Source organism: Hyaena hyaena, unplaced genomic scaffold, assembly GCF_003009895.1.
Source record: "Hyaena hyaena isolate Hyena2069 unplaced genomic scaffold, ASM300989v1 scaffold_963, whole genome shotgun sequence".
NCBI classification, from domain to species: Eukaryota; Metazoa; Chordata; class Mammalia; order Carnivora; family Hyaenidae; genus Hyaena; species Hyaena hyaena.
Window position 1 is genome coordinate 289,447 of NW_024081584.1, and position 27,969 is coordinate 317,415.

Sequence of the window (27,969 nt, forward strand, 5' to 3'; positions counted from 1 at the left end):
TAATTCTAATTGTTTTTGTTTCAAAGAACCTCCATGCTGTTTTCCATAGTGTCTGTGCCAATTTACATTCCCACCAACAGTGCACAAGAGTTCTCTTCTTATCCTCACCAACATTTGTTATATCTTCTCTTTTTGCTGATGACCATTCTAAGAGGTATGAGATGATATCTTGTCATGGTTTTAATTTACATTTTCTAAATGACTAGTGACATTGAGCACCTTTTAATGTTATATATTGACCTTCTGTAAATCCTCTTTGGAGAAATGTCTATTTAGGCCTTTGCTCATTTTTTAATTGGGTTATTTGTTTTCATTTTTGTTTTGCTGTTAATTTGTATGAGGTCTTTATATATTTTGGATATTAACCTCTTATCAGATATGTGGTTTGCAAATTTTTTTTCCATTCTGTAGGTTGTCTTTTCACTTTATTTACGGTTTCTTTTGCTGTGTGCAAGCTTTTTAGTAGTACTAATTTTATGTAGTCCTAATTGACTAATTTCGATGTTGGTGATTGTGCTTTAGGTATCATACCCAAAATATCATTACTAAGACCCATGTCAAGAGGCTTTAATTATTTCTCTTCTAGGAGTCTCATGGTTTCAGTTCTTACATTTAAGAACTCAATCAATTTCTAGTTAATTTTTGTGAGTGGTGTAACATAGGGGTCCAGTTTCACTCTTTTACTTGTAAATATACAATTATCTCAGCCACATTTATTGAAGAGACACTCTTTAATAACACAGTAAGATATTTGATCTTTTTTAGGAGTGTAAATACAAAGAAGAGAAGTAGAATATTTTGAAAGACTCAGAATATAGACTTTCTTTTTTAAAAATGTACTGGAGAAAGATCAGTACCTTGAACTTACTTGGGAGATTTCCACTAGACTTTATTAAAAAGAACTAGGTTGGAAAAGTACTATATACCAATATACTAGAGCATCTGAGCAAGGGCTGCAATGCCTTCATGGCTCTGTGAGTGATAGGAGCACCTTCTAACCTCCGTCTGCACTGTGAAGCACACCTTAGCTTCAGTGTTATAAGACATGAGCAATATCTTAAGAAAACACGTCTGTCATCTTTTTATGAAAGTAATCCCATATTCTAGTGTGTCCAGAAAATCAGACTTTTGTTTATAATATTGTCTATAAACACAATCATTTCATATAACCACATTTGCAATGTGTGATCTTTTTTAAAGTTGAGCACTGTATTCATTATGTGTTGTTATGTAACAAATGAGCCCAAACACAGCTTAAATAGCAGATCTTCATATTTAACAGTTTTTGTCGTAAAGAATCTGGGCAAGGCTTAGCTGAGTGCCTTTGGCTCAAAGCCTCTCATAAAGTTGCACACAAGGTGTCAGCTGGGCCTGCAGTCATCTCAAGACTCGCAAGGGGCTGATAGATCTGCTTCCAAGCTCATTCACAAGGTTGCTGGCAGGTTCAAATCTCTACTTGCTGTTGGCTGGAGATACCAGTTCTTACCACCTGGGCTTCCAGAAAGGCTGCTCACACTGTGGAAGCTTGCTTCCTCATTGGCAAAGTAGTGAGAGAGTAAGAGAGTATGGAGAGGCCAAGGCAAAAGACACTGTCCCAACAACCTCACCCAGTGGCATCCCATCTCTTCTGCCATATTTCTTTCCTTAGAAGCAAGTCAGTAGTTCTGTCTAACACTTAAATGGTGGGACTGTAGAAAGGCATAGGTCACAGGAGACAAGACTATTGTGGGCCATCTCAGAGGTTGCCTTCCACATGCACTGGTTGTAGTGATAAAATAGAACATGAAGCAAAGAAGGAATGTAATAGGTATTTAGTGGCTGCAATGTACTGGTGCCTTTTACCATGCTGGTTTTGTCTTCATGAAACATTTGGAAATTGAACTTCAGAGACATTATGGAACTTGGCTGAGGTCACAGTGCTAGTGAGCAGAGGCAAATGATTCTCTGTTTGATTCCAAAACCTATTGCCATCATGTCTGTACTTCAGGTAGCATCTGGAAATGCTCAAGCCCTGCATTTTTTGCGGGGCGGGGGGGAATTCACCATGCTGTACTGAATATGGAAATTTAAAGGAATGATAGAGCAAATAGTTCAAAAACACACTAAGTTTAGAGGCTCCTGGGTGGCTCACATGACTCTTGATTTGGCTCAGGTCATGATCTCATGGTGGTGGGATAGAGACCAGCATCAGGTTCTGTACTGACAGCTTCTTGGAATTCTCTCTCTCCTTCTTCCTCTTCCCCTCCCTCACTCACACTCTCGCTCAAAAACAAAACAAAACAAAAACAAATGTTAAGGTTAAACCACTGAGGTACAGGATACTTTTAAAATTCTAAATTTGTACCAGAGGTACTTATAAAAGAAGGCAGCCAATACCTACCTGGTTAAATGAGTCAAATTCACTGTTTTACCTGTTATTCCGTGGCTTGATCCTGTTGGCACTTGTTTGTGGCCCATTCTGACCTACATAAGAAAATAGGTAGCAAAGATCATTTTCTCCCTTTCTTTCTCTTCCTCCCTCCCTTTCTCTCTTTTTCCCTTCATCCCTTCCCAGCTCTCTTCATCTGGTTCTTATTTTTATACACATACACACACACACTCTTGTCATCACTATTCAGAAATGAGAACTAAAGGTATGTGTTCTGTCATCTTGATCCTATGCATGCATTTTATCTGTAACTCCTTCTTTGCTTGCTTCTTTCCTAAGGTTCATATAAATCACTGATCCCTTTGGACTTCCACACTTTCTCAACCTATCCAGTCAATTATGAGCATATAGCCATAATTGGGTTTTTTTTTAAATTGTAATAATATTGGATATCTCTTTCTTGTCCCTAAGTTACATCCTGTGAATGTTCCATAAATTTTTAGCAGTGATATTTGATTATTCAGAGTCTAATCCATTTGAAAACTCAACCTTAAGCAGGTTTTGTTTTTTCATTTTTTTTTTTTATTTTGAGAGACAGAATGAGCAGGGGAGTGTCAGAGAGAGAGGGAGACATAGAATCTGAAGCAGGCTCCAGGCTCTGAGCTAGCTGTCAGCACAGAGCCCGACTCGGGGCTCGAACCCACAAGCTGTGAGCCCAACCGACTGAGCCACCCAGGCGCCCCAACCTTAAGCAGGTTTTAATGTCCTCATTTTCTCTTAAAGCAGACTACATCCTGGATGAAGGCACCTGAGAGAGAGAGAGAGAGAGAGAGAGAGATGAGGTGGAGTATTCCTTTGCTCACTCTTCATCCCCCTCCATCTGGGATCTGGTCCACCCATCCACTCCCTCTCCTGTTAAATAAGCCAAATTGTGAGCTATAAGCAATCATAGTAAAAGTTTCAGGTTTAGCATTGTAACTACAATTAAATTTCCTAAATCCAATCTGTCAGGAAGAGCATTCCCTTTTTCACTATCCATCCGGACTGAATCAACTTCTTGAGTAACTCTCAGAACTGCAGAAATTGTTTTACCATTTGCCACCTTCCTTAGAACAATTTACTACTCTCTCAGTCATAAGTGAATAGCAAGCATGCTTTGTTTTCCTAAAAGCATACAATGAATCCTCTGATGTGAAAGAAAGAACAAAGGACAGATAATGACTTCCATTATCCGAACTAAGTTCCAGCAGCACATTTACTTTTCTTCATAGAGATGTTCCTTCTACAAAAAGGATGCTGCATATTTGTAAAAGGCAGACTAAAGGCACCCAAAGATACCTATATACAACATCCTGAAACTTATAAGTATAATGAGATTAACCTGGATGGGCCAAATGTATTCACAGAAGGGGAAGACAGAGGGATCCCAAGCAGAAGGCTCCATGTGCACGGCTGACTTGACCACGAAGGGAGCCATGGGGAAATTGTGGGAAAAACTGAATTTTGCCAACAGCAGAGAGCTTGGGAGAGGATCTGAGCCACAGATGACAAAGGTAGTCACTCCCCACATCTTGATTTCAGCTCTGTGAGACCCTGGGCAGAGTATCCAGCTGACCAAGAGTAAGGTAAGCTAATAAAATGGGTTGTTGTTTTAAGATGACAAGTATTTGGGGATTTGCTAGGGAAACAAGAGAAAAATATAATTTTTAACTGATACTTAAATATTTACTATAATGTAGAGGATGCACAGATTGTGGGATTAGACGCTTGATCATTTTATTGATTACAGTATGGGCTCAGTGAATACACCCAAGGCCCTGGACAATGGTATGGGCCTGTAAATGTACCAGGGTCATACTCATTTTTTACAAGTTCTACATTAATTGGATTGCTCCATGAGTAAAATAATTGAATAAAAACTTTTATTTGATATAATTGTTTCTTATAATAAAGCAATAATTCCAAGCTTATTTTTTATTTACTTTCCCCATACCTAGACCAACTAATATATTATAAGCTCCCATAATATCATCATGGATGTGTGTTTAATATTTAATAAAGTGTTCTATTTGTTTCCACATAGCCCTGAGCTTCACCATGACAAGATTCATGACAATTAAGAGATGTATTTTTATTTGTATTTTATACACAACAATTTTGATAGGTGACATGTGCTTAATCAATGTTTGTTTAATGAGTGGTTGATTTAATACATAACGGCACCTTATATTTTATCAACTATTAAAGTATGCGTCTTTCTAAAATTTTTTTTGTAAGCACATTTTTTGTATGTGTTTTTTCAGTTCTTAATTTTTTGGGAACCATATTTTCTCTAGACTTATTGTTTCAAAGTTGTCTTTAAGAATAGAGTTTGAGGGGTGTCTGAGTGACTAAGCTGGCTGGGCATCTGACTTCGGTTCATCACTTGGAGGGTTCCTGAGTTTGAGCCCCACGTTGGGCTCTGTACTGACAGCTCAGAGCCTGGAGCCTGCTTCGGATTCTGTGTCTCCCTCTCTCTCTGCCCTTGCCCCACTCATTCTCTGTCTTTCTCCATCTCTCAAAAATAAGTAAACGTTAAACGTTAAAATTTTTAAAAAATAGAAAGTTTTAAGATTTCAGAATCAAAAATAATAAATCTAAATGTCCACGTAACTCAAGCATGGCAAGTTCTCTTCTACAGATCTCAATGACTCAATGTCATAAAATGGAATGAAGTATTAATACAAGCTACAACAAGAATGAACTTGGAAAACATAATAATCAGTGTAAGAAGTCAGACACTGAAGGCCACATATTGCATGATTTATTTTATATGAAATATACAGAATACAGAATATTAAGATTTTCTTATGGAGAATGGGAACGGGGAGCTTATTGCTAATGAGCAATATTTCTTCTGTGGATAATGGAAATGTTTGTAAATTGATTGATGATAATGGTTGTGCAATTCTTTGAAAACACTAAAAACATTGTAAAACGCAAGTTCTATGGAATATTAATCTCAATAAAAATAATCTAAAAAAGAAATAAATTTTTATTATAGTAATGGATTACATTAGAAAAGTATTCACATTTTAACAACATGCATAATGTTTTCTCTCATCAAATTTGCACATTAATGTGTGACATATTTTCAGAATTTTGATTCTTTCAAGGAAAATAATTTTATAATGACAAAGAAAATAATTAAAATAACTAATAGTTGTTTCAAATTTATATTGTTTATCAGATAAATCTCTTAAATAATTAGAAACATGTATTTAACATTAAAATATCTAAATTGTTTCCAAAATATTCAAATAATTGTCAATTATTGTAGATATGTTGAGAAACCACAGATTTTTTTCTAAGTATGAAATTATAAATATATGTGCTATTTCAATCTGCGTTATGCACGCAAAGACAAATCATATGTAGCTGACATGGAGAGTGAGCTGGACATCTGTTAGAGCAAGACGAATGTTTTCAAGTTCTCAGAGGGTGATTTTGTCCCCTTGTGCAATCATAAAATTTTATACAATTTAAGATCTCGATTCTGGTACTTGATTTGGACAGATGTCAGGAAAAGTGTCTAGGAAATACAATCAGATGACATCATAGGGCAGAGCAATTAGTCGCTGTCACCTCTTGTGAAAGCAGTGGTGACCCACCTAAGATAACATACATTGGTCATTGAGATCTGTACAAGAGAACTTGCCATGCTTGAGTTACATGGACAGGTACTTATTTAAATGTTACTAAATTGTGATGCATTGTAATTTTACAAAAAGATGCCAAAATATCTTTCTTATGAATATGTATGCATCTTACTAAAATTATGAATGATATAAAAATGTGTGCCCGACTGTTCAATTGTTGCAATGCCTTAATCACTCCATGTATCCATGTTCTTTTCTATAGGACTTTAGCATTCCTCCCGCAGAAAGTGAAGTTTATTTCCCACCCTCACTGATGTCTGATTTGGTCTTTGTTCAGTAGGATGTTTGTACACATAAGAGGAAAAGCTCCACCCACACATGCCATCTGCCTGGCAGGAGCATACATCAGGTGCTCACTGTCCAAGGTACATGAGATGCATTAGAAGCCACCCCATAGTCAACGTACAGATTGAAGCCCAGCCCAGCCTAATCCTAGATCTGTCAACACTCAGCCAACACAGTTGTATGAGCAAAAGAAATAAGAGCTGTTTAGGGACACCTGGGTGGCTCAGTCGATTAAGAAATAAGAGCTGTTTGGGGCAAATGAGCTTTGATATGGTATGTTACAGAAAGTTATTATGACACTTAATGATAAAATGCTTTCCAAAGTGATTAAATGCACATGTTTTATAAACATGGATGCATTCTCAAATGTTCAGTCCACACACCGATAACCCTAATATAGTTTATTAAAAAAAGAAAAAAAGCAATGTTGATAAAGACGTCTTCTTACAAGTATTTTCATTGTGGCAGTATTAAACCAATAGAAAGACTTATTGACAGTAACTGAAACCTCAAATCACATTTTCCTTTCTGTATGCCGCTCTGCTTTTCCCTTAGGAGAAGAAGTAAAAACAATTCTGGGGCAGCATGGGAAGAAAAATTCAGGCACATACACAGTTGAGACTTTCTGACAAGTTCTCCATTATATTGGAAGCAAAATGTTGTATTTTATCGTCTTGTCACACAGTGTAGTTACAAACAAACACTCTGGATTTTTCCACTAAAATAAACATTCAAGAAAAGTAACTGGGAAAAAGCATGTTTGAATCAACTATAAAGGCACCAGAAGGAGGCAACACTTTGCTATGGATATCGAATAAAGCCTATTGTAAGGACTGGAAAGTGGCTTCGTTTTGTCCTGTGATATTTATAAATTATACTCTTGCAGGTGTTGTGAACATATCTGCACGTTTTACTGTTTCCACCTGTTATGATTCCATAAGTCAAATATTTCTCTTCCAGAGTGTTTCATTACTCCTATTTCCTTTCCTTCCATGAATCCATCACTTAAATCCAGTCAGATCAAACAAATCTACATGGCTGAACAGACAACACATGGAATCTTTGGCTATAAACAAGTTATTAACATTTCTGTAATCCTGTTGGTTCACATCTTATAAAGATAAGAAATGAGAACACTTGACACCAGGGTTTTGTGTAGAGGTTTATATTCATGTTTGTTGCTACATGCCAAAAATGAGAATTTTAAAATGAAAATAAGAGATTTCTATGAATCAATAACAAATAACTAATTAAACATCAATAATCACTGGTACAACTACATAAGATAATATTCTTCCAGAATTTTGGATTGTTTTCTTTTCTGTACTTGTTCCAAATAGTTAATTTGCCTTTTTCTTCATATGATAACTTGTGCCCACATGTGCAATATTAGCTTAGGTATGTGATCATTTAGAAATGAAATACTGGGATGCACCTGGGTGGCTCAGTTAAGCCACCCAACTCTTGATTTTGGCTCAGGTCATGATTTCCTGGTTCATTAATTTGAGCGCTGCACTGAGCTCAGCTCTGATAGTGCAGAGACTGCCTGAGATTCTCTCTCCCTCTACCCCTCCCTCACTCTTTCTCTTTTTCTCTCAAAATAAATAAACAAACTTAAAAGAAAGAAATGAAATATCTGAAGATGTGACTGAACATGTCAATGATGTTTTGCATTTATATATAACTGCATAGTATATATTATATATTACATTGTATATCTAATTATATAGAGAGGTAGGTGTAGGAGTGAAACAGTGGTCATTTGGTCATTTTTAAAAATTTTGTTTTGTTATTATTGTAGCTTGTTTGTTTTTCTTTTTTGCACTTTGTCTACTAGTACCATATCTTTATTCAAAATAACTAAATACTTCAGCAACTCTTCTATTTGAAGTGCTTAAAATGACATCTTATCATTCTTCTCATCATGGAAATAGCTCTGTTGGTTCAAATTGTGAAATTAATACATTGTCATTTAAAACATTTTGGACAAGGGATGCCTGGGTGGCTCAGTTGGTTAAGTGTCTGACTTCACTCAGGTCATGATCTCACAGATTGTGACTTTGAGTCCTATGTTGGGCTCTTTGCTGACAGCTCAGACCCTGGAGCCTGCTTCCAGTTCTGTGTCTCCCTCTCTTTCTCCTCCTCTCCAGCTTGTGCTCTGTCTCTCACTCAAAAATAAATAAACTTTAAAAATAAATGAAAATTAAACATTTTGAACAATACTAAAAAACAAAAAATAAAGATAAAAACACCACACAATATTTTTATTTTTAGCCTTGGAAAAACATTAGTTTGGTGAAGTGGCTTTGTAAGTTTTAATGGAACACCACATCTAGAAAATACCATAAAATGGGCCAAGTGTATTTGAATTCATCTTCTTTCCCTTCCTTTTTTGGGGGATGTGATCCTTCAGTCTTTTGGAGGAATGTGGTATATTTCCACTTGATAGATGTTACAGGTCCTCTACTTGGGTATTTTTGTGCAATTTTTGCAATTCTGTACAATTAGAAAAGCTATAGCATTTTCATGGCCTCACCCGTATGTTATATCCTGAATTTCAATCACAGTTTGATTTCTTTTATGTGACTGACAATTACGAAAAGTTGTCATTGTTATACCCAGATCGCAGTATCCTCGGCGACCAGAGACCACCAGGGAGACTGAGTCACGCATGCAAAGGCAAAGGGCTTTATTACAGGCTTAAGCTCGGGCTCACAGACTTCACCAGCGTATGGATCCGTGCTGAGAGCCCCGAACAAGGGCAGAGTAGGGTTTTTATGGAGTTTGAGATGAGGGAGTTACAGAAGTTGTGACATGGGAACAGTGATCCAATCATAATAATTCAACATCATTGACAGCGGGTTTGACCATACACATTGTCTAGAGTACTCGTTACTTTTGGCGGGATCCAATTCCAACATTTAGAGTACCTTTAAATTCAACCAATCACAGAGTGAGCCTAGGGTCTTGTTCAGCGACTAACAGGTTAACTTTAACATTAGGTAACAGGGTCCTATCTATAGTGTCTATCTCCAGGCCTCTCCCTCAGTAATGTGGAGGGTGGTCGCTGGACTTTCCTGATTGGATGTTGTAAGGGTGGTTTCTCCTGCCTTGGACAATGTGTAACTACCTGATAGTTTCAGGGAAGCCGAAACTCAGGCCTTCTAGTTCAGAGGGGAAACTTAAAGACTGTCGTGGAGTCAGTTTGGTTTAGACGTTTAGACTTGTGGCCTTACATCATAAAATGTCAATATGTCCAAGATAACGTTTGCTAGTCTATATCTTAAATTTCTTACTTCAGGTGAGCTCTGTAATGACTCTTTGAAATGATTGGTAATATAATAAGGTAGGAACTGAGAAGGCATTTGGCAAAAATAAAATATATAAAGAAGATGACTGTCATTATACAAGTACTTTGGTTAATTAAAAATGTTTAAATATTTAAACATCTTGCTCAAATTCTCTTCATAACTTTTTTTTTTTTTTTTTTACTGATTTGGATGCGTGTGTGTTTGTGTGTGTGTGTGTTTGTGTGTATGTGTGTGAAAAAGACCAGAGGAAACTTAATGCTCCAAAAATTGCCTTAGTCAATAAACATTTGGTGAGTGCTATTGAATTACATAGTAGATATTATGAAAGATTATTTCTGTATTTGCCGGGAGCCGCACGGGCCTCTCTGGATGGCAGTCACAGCAAGGAAATGGCAGTGTTTGCAGCTCCTGCCATGAGAAACGAAAACTGGTATCTCTTTCTGCTACTACTGGCTCATGTTGGAAATGAGGCTGCTGGTATTGACCAGGCCTCACATTATTCCATATCAGACCAATATTCCAAACACAGATACTTCATAAGGTAAAGCATATTCCTGCCTTTACAAAAGAGATTTTAGATGAAAGCTCTGTGGATGATTGTAAAAAACCTCTTCCTATGGACCTTGCATATCAAAGACAATGGAGTCTGGCCCTGAGACTAAGAGCCTAATTTAGAGTTAAGGGCAAATATCCACCCCACCCATTTGTTTCTGATTAGAGCATTTTCTGGCCTTGTATATGCTGATTGCTCCCTGTGAAGGAACCTATTGAGGAACTTCTTCTTTTGTGATTATGAGAGCAGAGGTGTTCCCTAAAAGACCTGTTTTTCTTGATACTTCCATCTTAAACAAACAAGCTATTGACCCCTGCCCACAAAGAAGTAACTTCACCCTTTTTATGCTAAAAACTTTGTCTGGTATGTTAAAGATGCCTTCCTTCCCCTTAGGATAGGCATCTAAATCCCCTACCTCAATCACTATTGTAAACATTATGCATGAGTCTTCTACATATCTATGTTCTGGGAAATTTCTTACATATCAAAGAAGTTTGTTATCAGAAACCATTGTCTAAGGCAAATGCCACTTCTGTGTCGTCACCCAAGCACTTAATGATAAAATAAAGTTGAGCCCCAGTCAGAGAAGAGATGCCTGCCTGGTGATTAGAAAGAATCTCCGGAGGCTCGCTCACTCTCTCTCTTGCCGACACCGTCCATCCTTCAGGGACTCCTGGACATGCCGGAGCCAGCCTCCAGCATGTTTTTATAAAACTCATCTCAGGAGATAAAACAGATATAAACTCAGAGGTGAACACTGACAGCTGCTCCTTGGGGGTGGGGGGGCGGTGCAGCACTGTGCCTCACTGTAAATCACATTTACCAGTCTTCTTTACAAATAGGAGCTGTCCTGTGAAAATATTCAAGACAATTAGAAAGAAGTTGTTGGGAGTAGACTTTTTCTCCCAGGAATGTGGATGTGACCCTGGGTCTCACATTTCTGCATGCCCTGCAGACTGTATACTGACCCTTTTTCCAAAGTATCTTTACAAAGGTATTTGTATACCAAATGGCCTTGGAAGATAGAAACAATATTTTTAAAGGAAAGGATAGGCATAATTACTATACATTATAAATGATTTGGGTTCAGGGTTCCAGGGTGGCTCAGTTTGTTAAGCATTTGATTTCAGCTCAGGTCATGGTTATGGGAGTTGTGAGTTCAAGCCCCATGTTGGGCTCTGTGCTGACAGCTCAGAGCCTGGAGCCTGCTTTGGATTCTCTCTCTCTCTCTTTCTCTCTCTCTCTTTCTCTCTTTCTCTCTCTCTCTTTCTTCCTCTCTCTCCCTACACCCCCCACTCCCACTCTGTCTCTCTCAAAAATAAATAAACATTAAACAATTTAAAAAACTAAATGATTGGTGTTCTATAAATTTGTAATTCCTCTCCTGTAATACAACCCTCTACATGTGTAGGCTTCTATTTGGGCCCAAATGCATGAAGTTCAGGACAAGAATGACAATTTTCATGCTGCTTGCCTGAGTAATACAGTATTTTTCTCACACATAGGAGTGTGTGCTTTTTATAGCACCCATGAAATGGTGGCATGCTAAATTGTTATCTTGTAAGAGGGCTAAAAATCTCAGATCTTCAAGTTCCTTGAGAGATGGCTGAAGCAAATAAGAATTATATTGAATTAGCACTTACATTTTAGTCTATGATGCATTTTGAGTTAATATTTTATTATGATGAAAGGTAGTGATCAAATTTCTTTGTTTTTCCATGTAGTTATCCAGTAGTCTCATTACCATTTCTGTAAAGACTATGCTTTCTTCCATTGATTTATTTTGTCCCCCTTGACAAAAATCAATTCATATTAGATGAAAGTTATTTCTAGATTCTGAATTCTATTTCATTGATCTGTATGGTTAACCTTGTATTTACATCACACTGTCTTGATTACTTTATCTTTGTAGTAAGTTTTTAAAGTGTGAATTCCCCAACTTTGCTATTTTTTCTATGTCTCTTTTTTGTTTCAAATTTTTATATCAATTCTAATTACTTAACATATACTGTAGTAATGGTTTCAGAAATAGAATTTAGTAATCTCATCACTTACATGTAACACACAGTACTCATCACAAGTGTCCTCTTAATGCCATTTAGCCCATTCCCTGCCCATCTCCTTATATTGCCATGTGAATTTTAAGATAAGTTTGTTACTTTCTACAAAGAGAGGCAGCTGAGATTTTTATAAGGGTATGGTGAATCTGTAGATCAATTTGAGGACAAATGATATCTGAGGAGACAGTAGTAAGTCTTACAACATATGACATGTGATGCCTTTCTATTTATTTCTCTTTAATTTCTTTCAACAATGTTTTATAATTTTCACTGTGAAACTCTTGTATTTTTTAAAATTTATCTTTATTTTAGTTTTGATGTTATTTAAATAAAATTTTATATAGAATATATAGACTATAATATATAGGATATGTAGAATAGAATAGGATAGGATAGAATAGGATAGAATAGGATAGGATAGGATAGAATAGAATAGAATAGAATAGGAGAGAATAGAATAGAATAGAAATCACTTAGGAGGCCAGAGGATTTCAGGATGGAATGTAGGTTTTATAACAAGTATATAATTTAAATGTAAATATATGAAAAAGCATGATAGCAAAACTTGAGGGAGGGGGAGAAAAGGATCTGTCCTTTTACAGTAACTTTTAACATGAGTATCATTGTAGACCAAAGGCAAAAGAAAGTCTTTATAATCACTATACCATGACTAATAACGTTCTTCCCTATACAAGTACAGGTTAACAACTCTTAAGTCATTCTACATCTATAGAGGAATTGAAAAATTAATTATATAAAAGGTGAATGGCAGTAGCCAGGTTTTTTACTGTTGTCATGGGAGATTATAGATAAGCAGAAGTTGAAGTCCAGTATAATCCAGGTAGTAATAAATTAAAATTAGAGATAGCAATGAATTAATATTTTAACTTCATATAAGCACAGATTGATTTTAAACATATTTATAGATACGTGTATATACACGGTTTAGTATATACCACACATATTTCCTTACTATGTTAACTGAGATGGACCAGTAACAATGAGCACAAATAGTGCCCAGATCTTGGTTTCTAATACCATTCATGGACACACAGAACCAGGCCTTCTTGGGCAAGTGGCTGATTCAGGACTGAGACAGGGAACATGCAAGAACAGACTGCAGCATTCTGTAGTGTCAGAAAGTTAAGGCATGTATGTCAAAGGGACACACAAGTCCTTTGAAAGAGCTTCAAATGGCTAAAATGAACAGTTTGAGCAACAAAGTACATAGCATAATATTGGTTCATAACTCAAAGTATGTGAAAATATTCATAACCCAAATTGACATAGTGAACAGTGAAATAAATGAATGGGAGAGAATAGACAAATGACCTGTGAAGAAGAATTGTACTTTATATACATACGCCCCTCAAGGAGGTGGAGCACCACTCCTCACTTCTTCAGGGTGAGCTGTGCAGTGACTTCTTTTGAAGGAGTAAAGGATGAAAATAAAGAAAGAGTGTGACTGTGCAGTGGAGAAACCTGAAAAAAACTACCTCAGCCACATGGCGAAGATAACCATCAACAGTGATATGGCACATTGAAAGCATGTACCTTTGACATCACATAATGGAAATGTGGTAAAGTTGTACAATACTGATGTTAATCATAGGAGATGCTGGGCATATTGGAATTTTCCACATTACCTTTGCAATTTTTCTATAAATCTGAAATTGTTCTAAGATGAAAAGTTTATTTTAAAAAGTGAATACTGAGCTAGAGGCTAAGTAATGCAAACGCACTTTTAATAAAGAGAATTGACTTAATGCCTCCATGCTGGTGTCTCCAAGACTCTCCAGTTTACTATTCAGGCCTATTTCTTCCTAGTTTTCCATTTTTTTTCTTTGCGCACCAATTTGAACACTCATATTAACCTCAATCTGATCTCTACCTATGCTTTTTCCCTAAAAACATTCTTATCTATTCCAATTTCTCAAAACTTCCACTCCTCCTGAGGATCCCTTTATCTACTTCTCTCTATCCTTCCTGTGCAAGTCTCTCTCAACCCCCCAGGTTAAATATCCACCCCGCATGATCTCATTGCAAATTATTTTTAAAATCTTCATTATATTGTTACTCATTATATGTTTATATTTTTCTAGAAGCGTCCAGTATGAAGCTAAAACAAGAGTTAGTTGTGTAGGATATTATTGTGCCTTTAACAAATAGCAGAATATTTGGCACATGGTAAGTATTCAATAAAAATATGCTGAAGTAGTAGGCACCTGGGTGGCTCAGTTGGTTAAGTGTCTGACTTCAGCTCAGGTCATGATCTTGCCATTTGTGAGTTCGGGTCCTGTGTCGGGCTCTGTGCTGACAGCTTTAAAGTCTGGAACCTGATTTGAGTTCTGTGTCTCCCTCTCTCTCTGCCCCTTCCCTGCTCTCTCTCTTGTCTCTTACAATCAAAAATAAATAAACATTAAAATTTTTAAATAAAAAATAAATGTGTTGAAATAAAAGTGAAGTGGTTGAAACTAAAGGTAAGATGTTCTAATTGCTAAATGGTTATTAATAAAAATTATTAAGTAATCTGACCATTCTTGAGTTTTCTGTTTTTTTTTTTTAATTTAATGTTTTATTTATTTCTGAGAGAGTCAGGGAAGGGTCAAAGAGAGAGGAAGACACAGAATCTGAAGCAGCCTACAGCCTCTGAGCTAGCTGTCAGCACAGAGCCTGTCCCAGGGCTGGAACCCATGAACCGAGAGATCATGACCTGAGCCGAAGTCAGACGCTCAACCAACTGAGTCACCCAGGCACTCCATTGAGTTTTCTGCTGTAAGTAGGAAAATTCAACATGAATTTTACTTTCATAGGTCCTTTGAATTCCATGGGTATATTATGTGCTTGGTTAATTTCAAACCTTTGATAAACATGAATTTCAAAACCAGCTGGGAACATTTTGTCATATTTCAAATAAATACAAACAAACATAATGCAACACTGTTGGGGTTTGAAGTCAACATAATCAATTGAAAAATTACCGTCTGATAGAAATTAGGAAATTTTGAGGGTGGCCTGTGCTAGATGAGTGAATAAGGTGGTCTCTGTTCATATACCCACTAAACATTAATTTGACATCCATCCATGGGGGAAAAAAAGAACTTCCTTTGTGGACCTGTGAAGCTTTGAAAGAAACCAAGACTGAAGAGAGCTTTTTTGAGAAGGTAGGCTATTACCCATGTGGCTGACTCACTAAGTATGGTCTTGCCTATTGACTGGGAAGCATCTCCGTGCCCCCGAGGACCAGGTTCCATTTGATCTTGGTCCTGTCATAGGCACCAATATGTCTGGGGACCTAGGAGGAATATACCTTCCCATGCTGGGAACCAATATGGTTCCCAGCTGTGGACCCTGAAGAGCCCTGCGAGTTAGCTTTAGCCCCTCTCGATATGGTCTTTGAGCCCATCAAGGTAAGCCTGCCAAAATTAGTCCAACTGTAGATTCTGAAAGGGCTTCGAAGATATGTTCCAGCCCCTCCCTCCAACCTGAAGTCCATAAAATATCTGTCTGGTACAGGTACTTGGCAGGAGACAATCCCATCTGTGGTCCCCAGAGATCCTCAAAAGGCCTCATAATTGGCTCCAGCTCTCTCCAGGAGCCCAGTGGGAGACACTCATTTGTCATCGCAGGGACTCAGTCAGTTTAATTTTCAGACCCAGCCAGGACCCAGCTAGGAGGGTCAAGGAAAACATTTTTATTCCCTAAAAGGTCATTGTTTTAGTTCCATCTTTATAGGGAATTGTTTGCATAACTATTGAATATGAAACAGGAGAGACAAACATGAAAAAGATCAAAATAGCCCATTCTTATTTTAAACTATATGTTTGCCATTGTCAGAAGGTACATACTGAATGCAAAGAAATGTTTCATCAGTGGTGTCTGGCATTATTTGAGGACATGGGTAATGTAATGAAGAAACATGCAAGGCTTCAGCAATCAATCATCTGCAACTACAAAAATAAATAAAATGATATACTGAAAATATGTATAAAAAGCAGAAAACACAATAAACTTTTTGAGGGTATTTAACTATTGCACAAGCATCTAACTTAATAAGGATCAAATTTAGTCAATGTATTTATATTAAGCTCAGCTTTTAATACAAGCATTTCCTCCTGTTTTTAGCACTGAATATAATAAAACACCTTTCAAAAAATGTAGGTAGGGGCGCTTGGGTAGCTCAGTCGGTTAAACAACCAAGTTTGGCTCAGGTACTGATCTCACAGTCTATGAGTTCGGGTCCCATGTCAGGCTCTGTGCTGACAGCTCAGAGCCTGGAGCCTGCTTCAGATTCTGTGTCTCCCTCTCTCTCTGTCCCTCCCCCACTGGGGGTATGTCTGTCTCTTAAAAACAAAATAAAATCATAAATTTTTTTAATGTAGCAAAAATATCATGTGCTATGTTTCAGTAATAACACTTATTTCCTTGCACAAGATTATAGTTTTGGTAGTGAATCTAAAATCCAGGCACAGAATGTGAATTTAGTTTGTCATCCCATCTCTACCATCATTTTTCTGTTTGTTTGTTCGTTTGTTTGTTTTTGAATTTCCATCATGTGGTGGCATTATAGTAGAATTCTGAGCATATATAGATAGGATTTGAGTGCTTTGGGGGTTTTAGTGAGTGAATTTGATGAGTTTTTTTGTTAATTTTTTAATTTTTATACATTTTATAATTGATTGTATCTTTTTAAGTCTCTCTCATATATATATACATTTTATATTAAGCTCATGTATATATATATATATATATATATATATATATATATATACATGATATATACATATATATAAGAGAGAGAGAGAGAGAGAATCCAAAGCAGACTCTATGCTGACAGCACAGAGCCCAATGCAAGGCTCAATTTCAGGGAACATGAGATCATGACCTGAGCCAAAATCAAGAGTCAGTCACTTAATGAACTAACCCACCCAGGCACCCGCTTATTCTTGAATTTTAGATGAAGCATATATTTTCTTTTTTCTGAATGTTTTTTAACTCTTTTATTTTTACATAATTTTTTTACTGATGTCTACCTAACATGCTAAGTGTCACCGTTGGTGGGAGTGGCACACTGTCATTCATGTCATTGCCCTCTGAAACAGGGACATACAGAGTCCCAATGTCAGAAGAGCTTTACACAGAGGTTTACAAACTATTCTTGAACTGGACACATCTTCAGCCTGTACAAGTGTGAATTAAATCTGATGTGATTAATTCAGAGTGTCATTTTGTTTGTAAAACTAAATACTGGCAGCTATAACCCACATAACCAAAAGCTCTGCTGGGGTCTAATAGTTTTAAATATGTAAAGGGGTCCTGAGACTAAGAAGTTTGAGAGCCTCAGTCAGGCTATTGGTGTGGTGGGGTTGTCAGAAAAGCCGATGGTCTCATTTCCTGAGGCCAATTCTCAGTGCAGAGTCAGGTTTTTGTTTTTTACTTTTTGTCTTTTGTTTCTTTAATGGTGCAAGTTTGTGTGTGTGTGTGTAAACTTTTTAAAATTAAAGTATAACTGCAATATAACACTGTATTAATTTTAGGTATACAGCTAAGTGTATATATATATATGTATGTATGTATATAAGCATATATATATATATATATATTTGCAAAATTATTGTCACAGACATTTAGTTAATATCCATCACCACACATAGTTACATTTTCTTATAATGAGAACTTTTAAGATCTCCTCTCTTATTAACTTGCAAATATATAAAACAACATTGTCAACTATAGTCACATATACACATTACATTCCCCAGGACTTATTCATTCTGTAGCTGGATGTTTGTACCTTTCTAGCACCTTCACCCATTTTACTCAGCCTTAATCCCTGCCTCTGGCTATCAGTAATCTGTCCCCTGTATCTATGAACTCATTCTGCTTGGTGTCATTGTTGTTTTAAGATTCCTTGTAGAAGTGATATCATACGGTATTTGTTTTTCCTCTTTCTGACTTGTCTCACTTAGCATAATACCCTCAATGGCCATCCATATTGGCACAAATATCATAATACCCTTCTTTTTTATGACTGAATAATATTTATATATATATATATAACATAATATGTATGTGATATATATTTACAAATATATGTGATATATATATATGCCACGTTTTCTTTATCATCCATCAATCAATGGACACTTATTATTTCCATGTCATGACTATTGCAAATAATGCTACAATGAACATGGGACTGAATGTATCTTCTTGAGACAGTAATTTCATTTCTTCCTGATAAATTCCCAGAAATGAGTTTGCTGAATAATACAGTTGTTCTAGTTTTAATTTTGAGGAACCTCCATACTGTTTTCCAATGTAGCTGAACCAATGTACATTCCCACCACCAGTGACCAAGGGTTCCCTTTTCCCACACCCTTGCCAATGCTTGTCATATCTTGTCTTGTTGATAAGAGGCATTCTAACAGGCATGAGGGGATACATCATTGTGGCTCTGATTCGCATTTCCCTGATGATTCATGATGTTAAGCACATTTTCATGTACCTATTGGCTATTTGTGTGTTTTCTTTGGGAAGATATCTTTCAATTCTGCTGCCCATTTTTATTCATTCTTTTTTTTTCTACTAGGTTGTATGAATTCTATATTTTAGATATTAATCCCTTATTAGATATAAAATTTGCAAATATTTTCACCCATTCCACAGATTGCCTCTCATTTTGTTGATGGTTTCCTTTGTTGTACAGATTTTTTGTTTGATGTAGTCCGACTGATTTATTTTTGCTTCAATTGTCTTTCCTTTAGGTGTTATATCCAAATAAATTACTTAAAAATTGTCATATATATTTATCTTATTCCAGTATTTCATCTAATAAAGCTAAGTGTAATAGTCCCTTCTTTGGTGTAAATTGCCAGATAGGTAAATGACTCAGATTATTCTAACTTAATTATAGTACAAAACTTTTTTTACAGTACAAAACTTTAAATGCATTTTACTGTAATAATTATAAATCCCAAACACATAGTAATATAATCACAGACTGAAAATTGACTTTATTCTCTTTAAAGTCAAGAAAAATGCCAAACTTAGCACTATCTCAAACCCTTTTAACATTATTCTGAACATACAAATCAATGTAAAAAGCCTAGAAAATTAGAATGTGTTACAACAAGTGGCAGGAAACAAAATTCTCATTATGTGCAAATAATTTAATTTTTTTACCTAGAATAAAATACAGATTATCTACAGGTTTATCAATATCAATAGTAAATACCTCTGCTATGAAAGAAATCAGAATGAAGAATATATATAAAAATGGAACAAACTGAACTTTTAACATTTTATTTCACTATAAGATAAAACCATACAAAATATTAATATTTATAAAACCCATGATTCACATATTTTATATTACCTCTGTATTTTTAATCAAAATATTTTATAATATTAAAATAAAAATTAATAGTAACACTTCCCTCAAATGAATAACAATATAAAAATTATAAAATAATAGAAAATAAAAGACAAGTTATTTTCTTTATTTGTAAAGATAATTATGAAAATCATAAAATGAAGCCTTTATTTAAATAGAGATAGCCTGTGGTGGGAGGGAGGAATATTCAGTAGTTTGAGTATAATTCTCCTTCAAATTAATCTTGCATTCCAGAGAAATTCCAACAATAATTATGGATCTGAGCAGTTTAGTTGCCACAATTCATTTCCCCACTAAAATATTAAGGGAATCCAATAAGCCCAACCAGACCAAGCAAGATAAGTTATTTCCTTACCAAAGAGAAATATTTAATGTAAAGAAGTCGGAAACTTGAAGCATAGCCTGAACAAATATCCAAAGAAATAAAAGATAACCTTAATGAATTTAATAGAATAGACTAGAAAGTCCAATAAAAGGGCAATGGCATGTCAAATCAATTATGAAAGAACAGCCTATTTAATAAATGAACTTGGTACAGCTGAATATCTGAATGGAAAATCAATAATAAATTAAATTTTTATTGAAAAAGATTAATATTCAATCCTCTGTTAAAAAGTATAGTATAACAAATATGTTTACCTTTAAAAATCAAGTCACTCTTAATTAGAAATTAACTAGAAAGCAATATTTAGATATGAATTTATCCAAGACCTGAAATAAATTATTTCTGAATTCATGTATCTACAGCACATTAGTTGGATAAGTAGGCTAAGATTAAAGGATTCTTTTGGAATTCATTCAGTTTTGTTTTGTTTTGTTTTTTTGTAGGATGATTTAAAGAGATAAAGACTGACTTTCTACAAGGCTCTTTACTTACAAAACGTGCTTGCCTATATCTCTTTAAAATATGTCACAGCTCCACTATTTATGCAGACTTTCTAATTATATGAAATTTGTAAATTATGATTAAAGTAAGAGAATATAGTTTATGAACTGTTCGTGTTGATATTTATTTAAGATATTAGAAATTTCACAATTATCTTACTTTTTAATAGGCTTTTTAGAAAACAAATTTAGGCTCACAGCAAAATGAAGTAGAAAGTACAGAATATTCTGAATATCCATTGGTATCCACTGCCCACTCCTCCCACCCCACCAAACACACAACCTCCCAGAGTGGATGAGCTTACATCGACACATCACTCCCCCCATTATACTTTACATTAGGGTTCAATCTTGGTGTTGTACATTTCGTGAGCTTTGACAAATGTGTAATGATATGTATCCACCATTAGAGTATCATACAGAGTGGTCTCATTACCTTAAAAGTGTTCTGTGCTCTGTCAGTTCATTTGTTCCTTTTCCACTTTTCCAGAATGTTATATGATTGGAATTATACAGTATGTATGATTTCAATTGACTTCTTTTCACTTAATAATATGCATGTCAGGGCCATCCATATCTTTTCATGGTATAATAGTCAATTTCCTTTTAATGTTGGATAATATTTCCTTGTCTGGATGTTCCATGGTTTAATTAATTAATTAATCACTGGGCTTGAAAAAAGAATGGAGGACATGTAACTATGGCTACAAACAATATGGAGCTTAAAAATACTTACAGTGAATTAAAAAATGGGATAAATGAGATACATAATAAACTGGAGGCGTCCAATGCAGGGATTGAAGAGGCAGAAAGGAGAATAAGTGATTTAGAAGACACTATTATAGAAAAAGAAGAAACTGAGAAAAAGAGAGATAAACTAATCCAGGAACATGAAAGAAGAGTTCAAGAGCTCAGCGATACAATCAAATGGAACTATATCTGTATCATAGGAATTTCAGAAGAGAAAGAGAGGGGAAAAGGTGCTGAAGGAGTCCTGGAACAAATTATACCAGAGAACTTCCTCAACCTGGAGAGGGAAGTAGAAGTTGAAATTCAAGAGGCACAGAGAACTCCCCTCAGATATAACTTGAATCGATCTTCTGCATGACATATCATAGTGAAACTGGCAAAATATAAGGACAAAGAGAGAATTTTGAAAGCTCTAGGGAGAAAAGGGCCCTAACATACAAAGGGAAACCTATCAGACAGGTTACAGACCTATCAACTGAAACTTGGCTGGCCCAAAGGAATGGCAGGAGATCTTCAATGTGATGAACAGAAAAAATATGCAGCCAAGAATCCTCTATCCAACAAACCTGTCATTTAGAATAGAAGGAGATATAAAAGTCTTTCCAAATGAACAAAAATTGAAAGAATGTGTCACCACTAAATCAGCCCTACAAGAAATCCTGAGGGGGACTCTCTGAGGGAAATGTTGCAAGGAACGCAAGATACTAGAGACACCACCACAAGCATGAATCCCACAAAGGACACAATGACTCTAAACCCACATATTTCAATAATAACACTGAATGTAAATGGTCTGAATGCTCCAATGAAAACACATAGGGTAGTAGAATGGGGAAAAAAACCCAAAATCCATCTATTTGCTGTCTACAAGAAACTCATTTAAGACTGGAAGATACCTTCAGATTAAAGTAAGGGGATAGAGAAATATACATCATGCTATGGGAAGTCAAAAGAAAGCTGGAGTAGCTATACTTATATCAGACAAACTGGACTTTAAGTTAAAGACAATACAAGGGATGAAGAGGGCATTATATAATAATTACAGGGTCTATCCATCAGGAAGTACTAACAATTATAAATGTCTATGCACCGAATATGGGAGCACCCAATTATTTAAACAATTAATCACAAACAGAGACAATCTTATAGATAAGAATGTGCTAATAGTAGGGGAATTTAATACTTTGCTTACAGCAATGGATAGATCTACCAGACAGAAAATCACTAAAGAAACAACAGACTTGAGTGAAACATTAGACCAGAGGGATCTGACAGATATATTCACAACTCTACATCCTGAGGCCAGGGAATTCACTTTCTTCTCCAGTGTGCATGGCACATTCTCCATGGCACATGATCACATACTGGGACATAAAGCAGACCTCAATAAATATAAATGAATTGAGATCATACCATGCACACTTTCAGATCATAATGCTTTGAAACTAGAAATCAATCACAGTAAGAAGTCTGGAGAACCTCCAAAAACATGGAGGTTAAAGAACACTCTACTAAAGAATAAATGGACCAATCAGGCAATTAGAGAGGAAATTTAAAAATATATGGAAACAAATGAAAATGAAAATACAGCAATCCAAACTCTATGGGATGCGGCAAAGGCAGTCCTAGGAGGAAAGTACATTGTATTCCAGGCCTATTTCAAGAAATTAGAAAAAGCGCAAGTGCAAAATCTAACAGCTCACCTAAAGGAACTAGAAGCAGAGCAACAAGAGCACCCCAAACCCAGTAGAAGAAGAGAAACAGTAAAAATCAGAGCAGAAATAAACAACATAGAGACCAAAGAAACAATTGAACATATCAATGAAACCAAGAGTTGGTTTTGCGAAAAAATAAACAAAATTGACAAACCTCTAGCCAGGCTTCTCAAAAGGAAAAGAGACAGCACCCAAATAGACAAAATCATGAATGAAAATGGACTTATTACAACCAGCCCCTCAGAAATACAGGCAATTATCAGGGAATACTACAAAAAATTATATGCCGACAAATTTGACAACTTAGAAGAAATGGACAATTTCCTAAACACCACTCACTACCAAAATTCACAGGTAGAGATAGGAAATCTGAACAGAATTCATAACTACTGAGGAAATCAAATCAGTGATCAAAAATCTCCCAACAAATAAGAACCCTGGACCTGATGGCTTCCCTGGGGAATTCTACCAGACATTTAAAAGAATTAATACCAATTCTTCTCAAGCTATTCTAAAAAATAAAAATCGAAGGAAAACTCCGAGAGTCATTTTATGAAGCGAGCATCACTCTGATTCCAAAGACAGACAGAGATCAAGCAAAAAAGAGAACTACAGGTCAATATCCTTGATGAATACGGATGCAAAAATCCTCAACAAGATCTTTGCAAATCGAATCCAACAGCACATCAAAAGAATTATCCACCAAGATGAAGTGGGATTCATTCCTGGGTTACAAGGCTGGTTCAACATTCGCAAATCAATTAATGTGGTCCATCACATCAACAAAAGAAAAGATAAAAACCATAGGATCCTGTCGATAGATGCAGAAAAAGCATTTGACAAAATACAGCATTCCTTCTTAATAAAGACCCTAGAGAAAGTCGGGATTGAAGGAACTTACTTAAACATCATAAAAGCCATCTATGAGAAGCCCTCAGCTAACATCATCCTCAATGGGGAAAAACTGAGAGCTTTCCCCCTGAGAACAGGAACACGACACGGAAGTCCACTCTCACCACTGTTGTTTAACATAGTGCTGGAAGTCCTAGCATCAGCCATCAGACAACAAAAGGAAATCAAAGGCATCAGAATTGGCAAAGAAGAAGTCAAAGTTTCACTTTTCGCAGACGAAATGATACTCTACATAGAAAACTCGAAGACTCCACCAGAAGCCTACTAGAACTGATCCAAGAATTCAGCCAAGTTGCAGGGTACAAAATCAATGTGCAGAAATCGGTTGCATTCCTGTACACCAACAATGAAGCAACAGAAAGAGAAATCAAGAAACTGATCCCATTCACAATTATACAAAAAAACCTTAAAATACCTAGGAATAAACCTAACCAAGGATACAAGAGATCTGTATGATGAAAACTATAGAAAACTTATGAAGGAAATTGAAGAAGACACAAAGAAATGGAAAAACATTCCATGCTCATGGATAGGAAGAACAAATATAGTTAAAATGTCATTACTACCCAAAGCAATCTACACATTCAATGTAATCTCAATCAAAATTGCACCAGCATACTCCTCAAAACCTGAACAAACTATCCTAAAATTTGTATGGAACCACAAAAGACCCCGAATAGCCAAAGTAATATCGAAGCGAAACGGGAGGTATCACCAATCCAGACTTTAGCCTCTGCTACAAAGCTATCATCATCAAGACAGTATGGTATTGGCACAAAAACAGACACATAGACCAATGGAAAAGAATTGAGAACTCAGAGATGGACCCAAAGTTATACAGCCAACTAATCTTTGACAAAGCAGGAAAGAATATCCAATGGAAAAAACACAGCCTCTTTAACAGATGGTGCTGGGAGAATAGGACAGCAACATGCAGAAGAATGAAACTAGACCATTTTCTCACACCATACACAAAAATAAACTCAAAATGGATAAAGGACCTGAACGTGAGACAGGAAACCAACAAAACCCTAGAGGAGAAAGCAGGAAACAACCTCCTTGACCTCCACCGCAGCAACTTCTTACTTGACACATCCCCAAAAGCAAAAGAATCAAGAGCAAAAATAAACTACTGGGGCCTCATCAAGATTAAAAGCTTCTGCAAGGCAAAGGAGACAATCCATAAAACTAATAGACAACTGACGGAATGGGAAAAGATAGCTGCAAATGACATATCAGATAAAGGGTGAATATCCAAAATCTATAAGGAACTCACCAAACTCCACACCCGAAAAACAAACAACCCAGTGAAGAAATGGGCAGAAGATATGAACAGACACTTCTCCAAAGAGGACATCCAGATGGCCAACAGACACAGGAAAGGATCTCAGCATCCCTCCTCATCAGAGAAATACAAATCAAAACTACTCTTAGATACCACCTCACACCAGCGATAATGGCTATAATGAGCAAATCAGAGGACTCTAGATGTTGTTGAGGATGTGGAGAAACGGGAACCCTCCTACACTGTTGGTGGGAATGTAAACTGGTACAGCCCCTCTGGAAAACAGTGTGGAGGTTCCTCAGGAAACTAACAATAGAACTCCCCTAGGACCCAGCAATAGCACTGCTAGGAGTTTACCAAAGTGATATAGGAGTGCTTATGCATAGGGGCACATGGACCCCAATGTTCATAGCAGCACTCTCAACGATAGCCAAAACATGGAAAGAGCCTAAGTGTCCATCAACGGAAGCATGGATCAAGATGATGTGATTTATCTATACGATGGCATACTACATGGCAATGAGAAAGAATGAAATCTGGCCATTTGTAGCAACATGGATGGACCTTGAGGGTGTTATGCTGTGTGAAATAAGTCAGGTAGAGAAGGACAAATATCATATGTTTGCACGTATAGGAGGATTAGGAGGAACTTAACGGAGGACGTTGTGTGAGAAGAAGGGGGGAAGTAGTGGGGGAGAGGGGGAGAGGCAAACCATGAGAGACTTGAATGCTGACAAAAACTGAGGACTGATGGGTGTGGGGGGGAGGGGGGAGATGGGCATGGAGGAGGGCACTTGTGGGGATGAGCACTGGGTGTTATACGGAAGCCAACTTGACATTAAACTATTAATAAAAACATAAATAAATGTAACATTTTAATATAAAATTAAAATATCTGAACTCAAGAAATAAATGAATGAGTGAAATGGAAGGAGTTGAATAGAATACAGAATCTGAAGCACAGAAAGGTAACATTTGTAAAAGAAGTGGATAATGCATGAATTATGTGGGAACAGTCAAAATATCTAACATTTGTATAATTGGAATAATGGAAAACAAGGAATGAGAGAATGGGACACAGCCACATTGAAGGAAATAATGGCTGATGAGTTTTAGAAGCTGTCAGAACGTAATGTTCCATAGATTTAAGAATCTCAGCCAACCCCAAACAGGATAATAACGAGTACACTAAGCAAATAAGATTGTCAAACTTGAAAGCACAAAAACAAAACAAAACAAAACAAATAACGCTTGTTTATTTGAGACACTTTAAACATAAAGGCAGTTTTAATTGAGAGGATGTAAAAGATGGGAACGGATGGAAAAGGATACCTGCAAACAGGAACAATAAAATTTCAATTGTATTGGAAGCCTTACTTACTTAGTATAGGAGTTTCTACGCACAATAAGGTAACATAAAATTAAAGGTGTATGCACTAGAAAAAAATGGAATTTTTATGACTTAGAGACAACATATTGTATACTGAAAAAATTAATCTATCAACCTACCAGTTCAAATAACTACATTCAGCAAAAAAAATCCATTTATATGGTCAACATAAAAATTCAATAAAAAATAAATTTATCCTGGTTTGTGGGATGGAGCCTCATGTCAGGTTCTACACTGACAACCTAACAGCACAGGGCCTGTTTGGGATACTCTTTCTCTCTCTTTCTCAATAAAAATAAATAAACTTTAAAAAGAAATTTATTTTTATGATGACATTGGCCTTTACTATAATCCAGGATAATGTCCCCATTTCAAAAGGGTTAATATTACTATTGCCCATCCTTTTTGCCATATAAAGTAACAGGTTCTAGATATAAGGACATGGATTTCTATGTAAGGAGCATTATTGCACTGTATGTACCGTTATATGAAAAGCTAGTGGTTTCTTGTGCAAGACTTTTTAGCCTAATTCCAAAAAAACACAATGGATTGATTAGGCTCTTCTGTTCAAAATATGTTTAATGCCCAGATTACCTTCCTATTTTTTTATCTTATCTATGAGCCTAACACCTAGAGGTAAAATCTGCTATTAACTACTTTTTTTGTTTTCTTTTTTGTTTGTTTGTTTGTTTGTTTTTGGTTTTTGGTTTTGCTTACCAAGTTTTTATTTAAATTACAATTGGTTTACAGTGTAATATTAATTTTTAGTGTAGAATTAGTGATTCATCACTTACATACAACACCAAGTTCTGGTCACAGGTGTCCTCCTTAATGCCCATCACCCATTTAGACCATCACCCAAGCCCCCTTACCTTCAGCAACTTTCAGTTTGTTCTCTGTGATTAAGAGTCTGTTTCATGGTTTGCTTCTCTCTCTCTGGCTTTTTTTTTTTTTTTTTTTTACACTATGTTCATCTGTTTAGTTTTTTAGATTCCACACATGAGTGAAATCGTATAGTATTTATTTGTCTTCTCTAAACTGGCATATTTTGCTAATATAATACTCTCTAGCTCCATCCATGTTGTTGCAAATGGCAAGATTCTGTTTTTTTTTTTTTATAGTTTAGTAATATTTAATTGTATATATATGTACCACTTCTTTATTCATTCATCAGTCAGTGGATATTTGGGCCTTTTACATATTTTGACCATTGTTGATAATGCTGCTATAAACGTTGGGGTTCATATATTCCTTTGAATCACTATTTTTTATCCATTAGGTAAATACTGAGTACAGCAATTGCTGGATCATAAGGTAGTTCAATTTTTAATTTTTTGAGGAACCTCCATACTGTTTTCCAA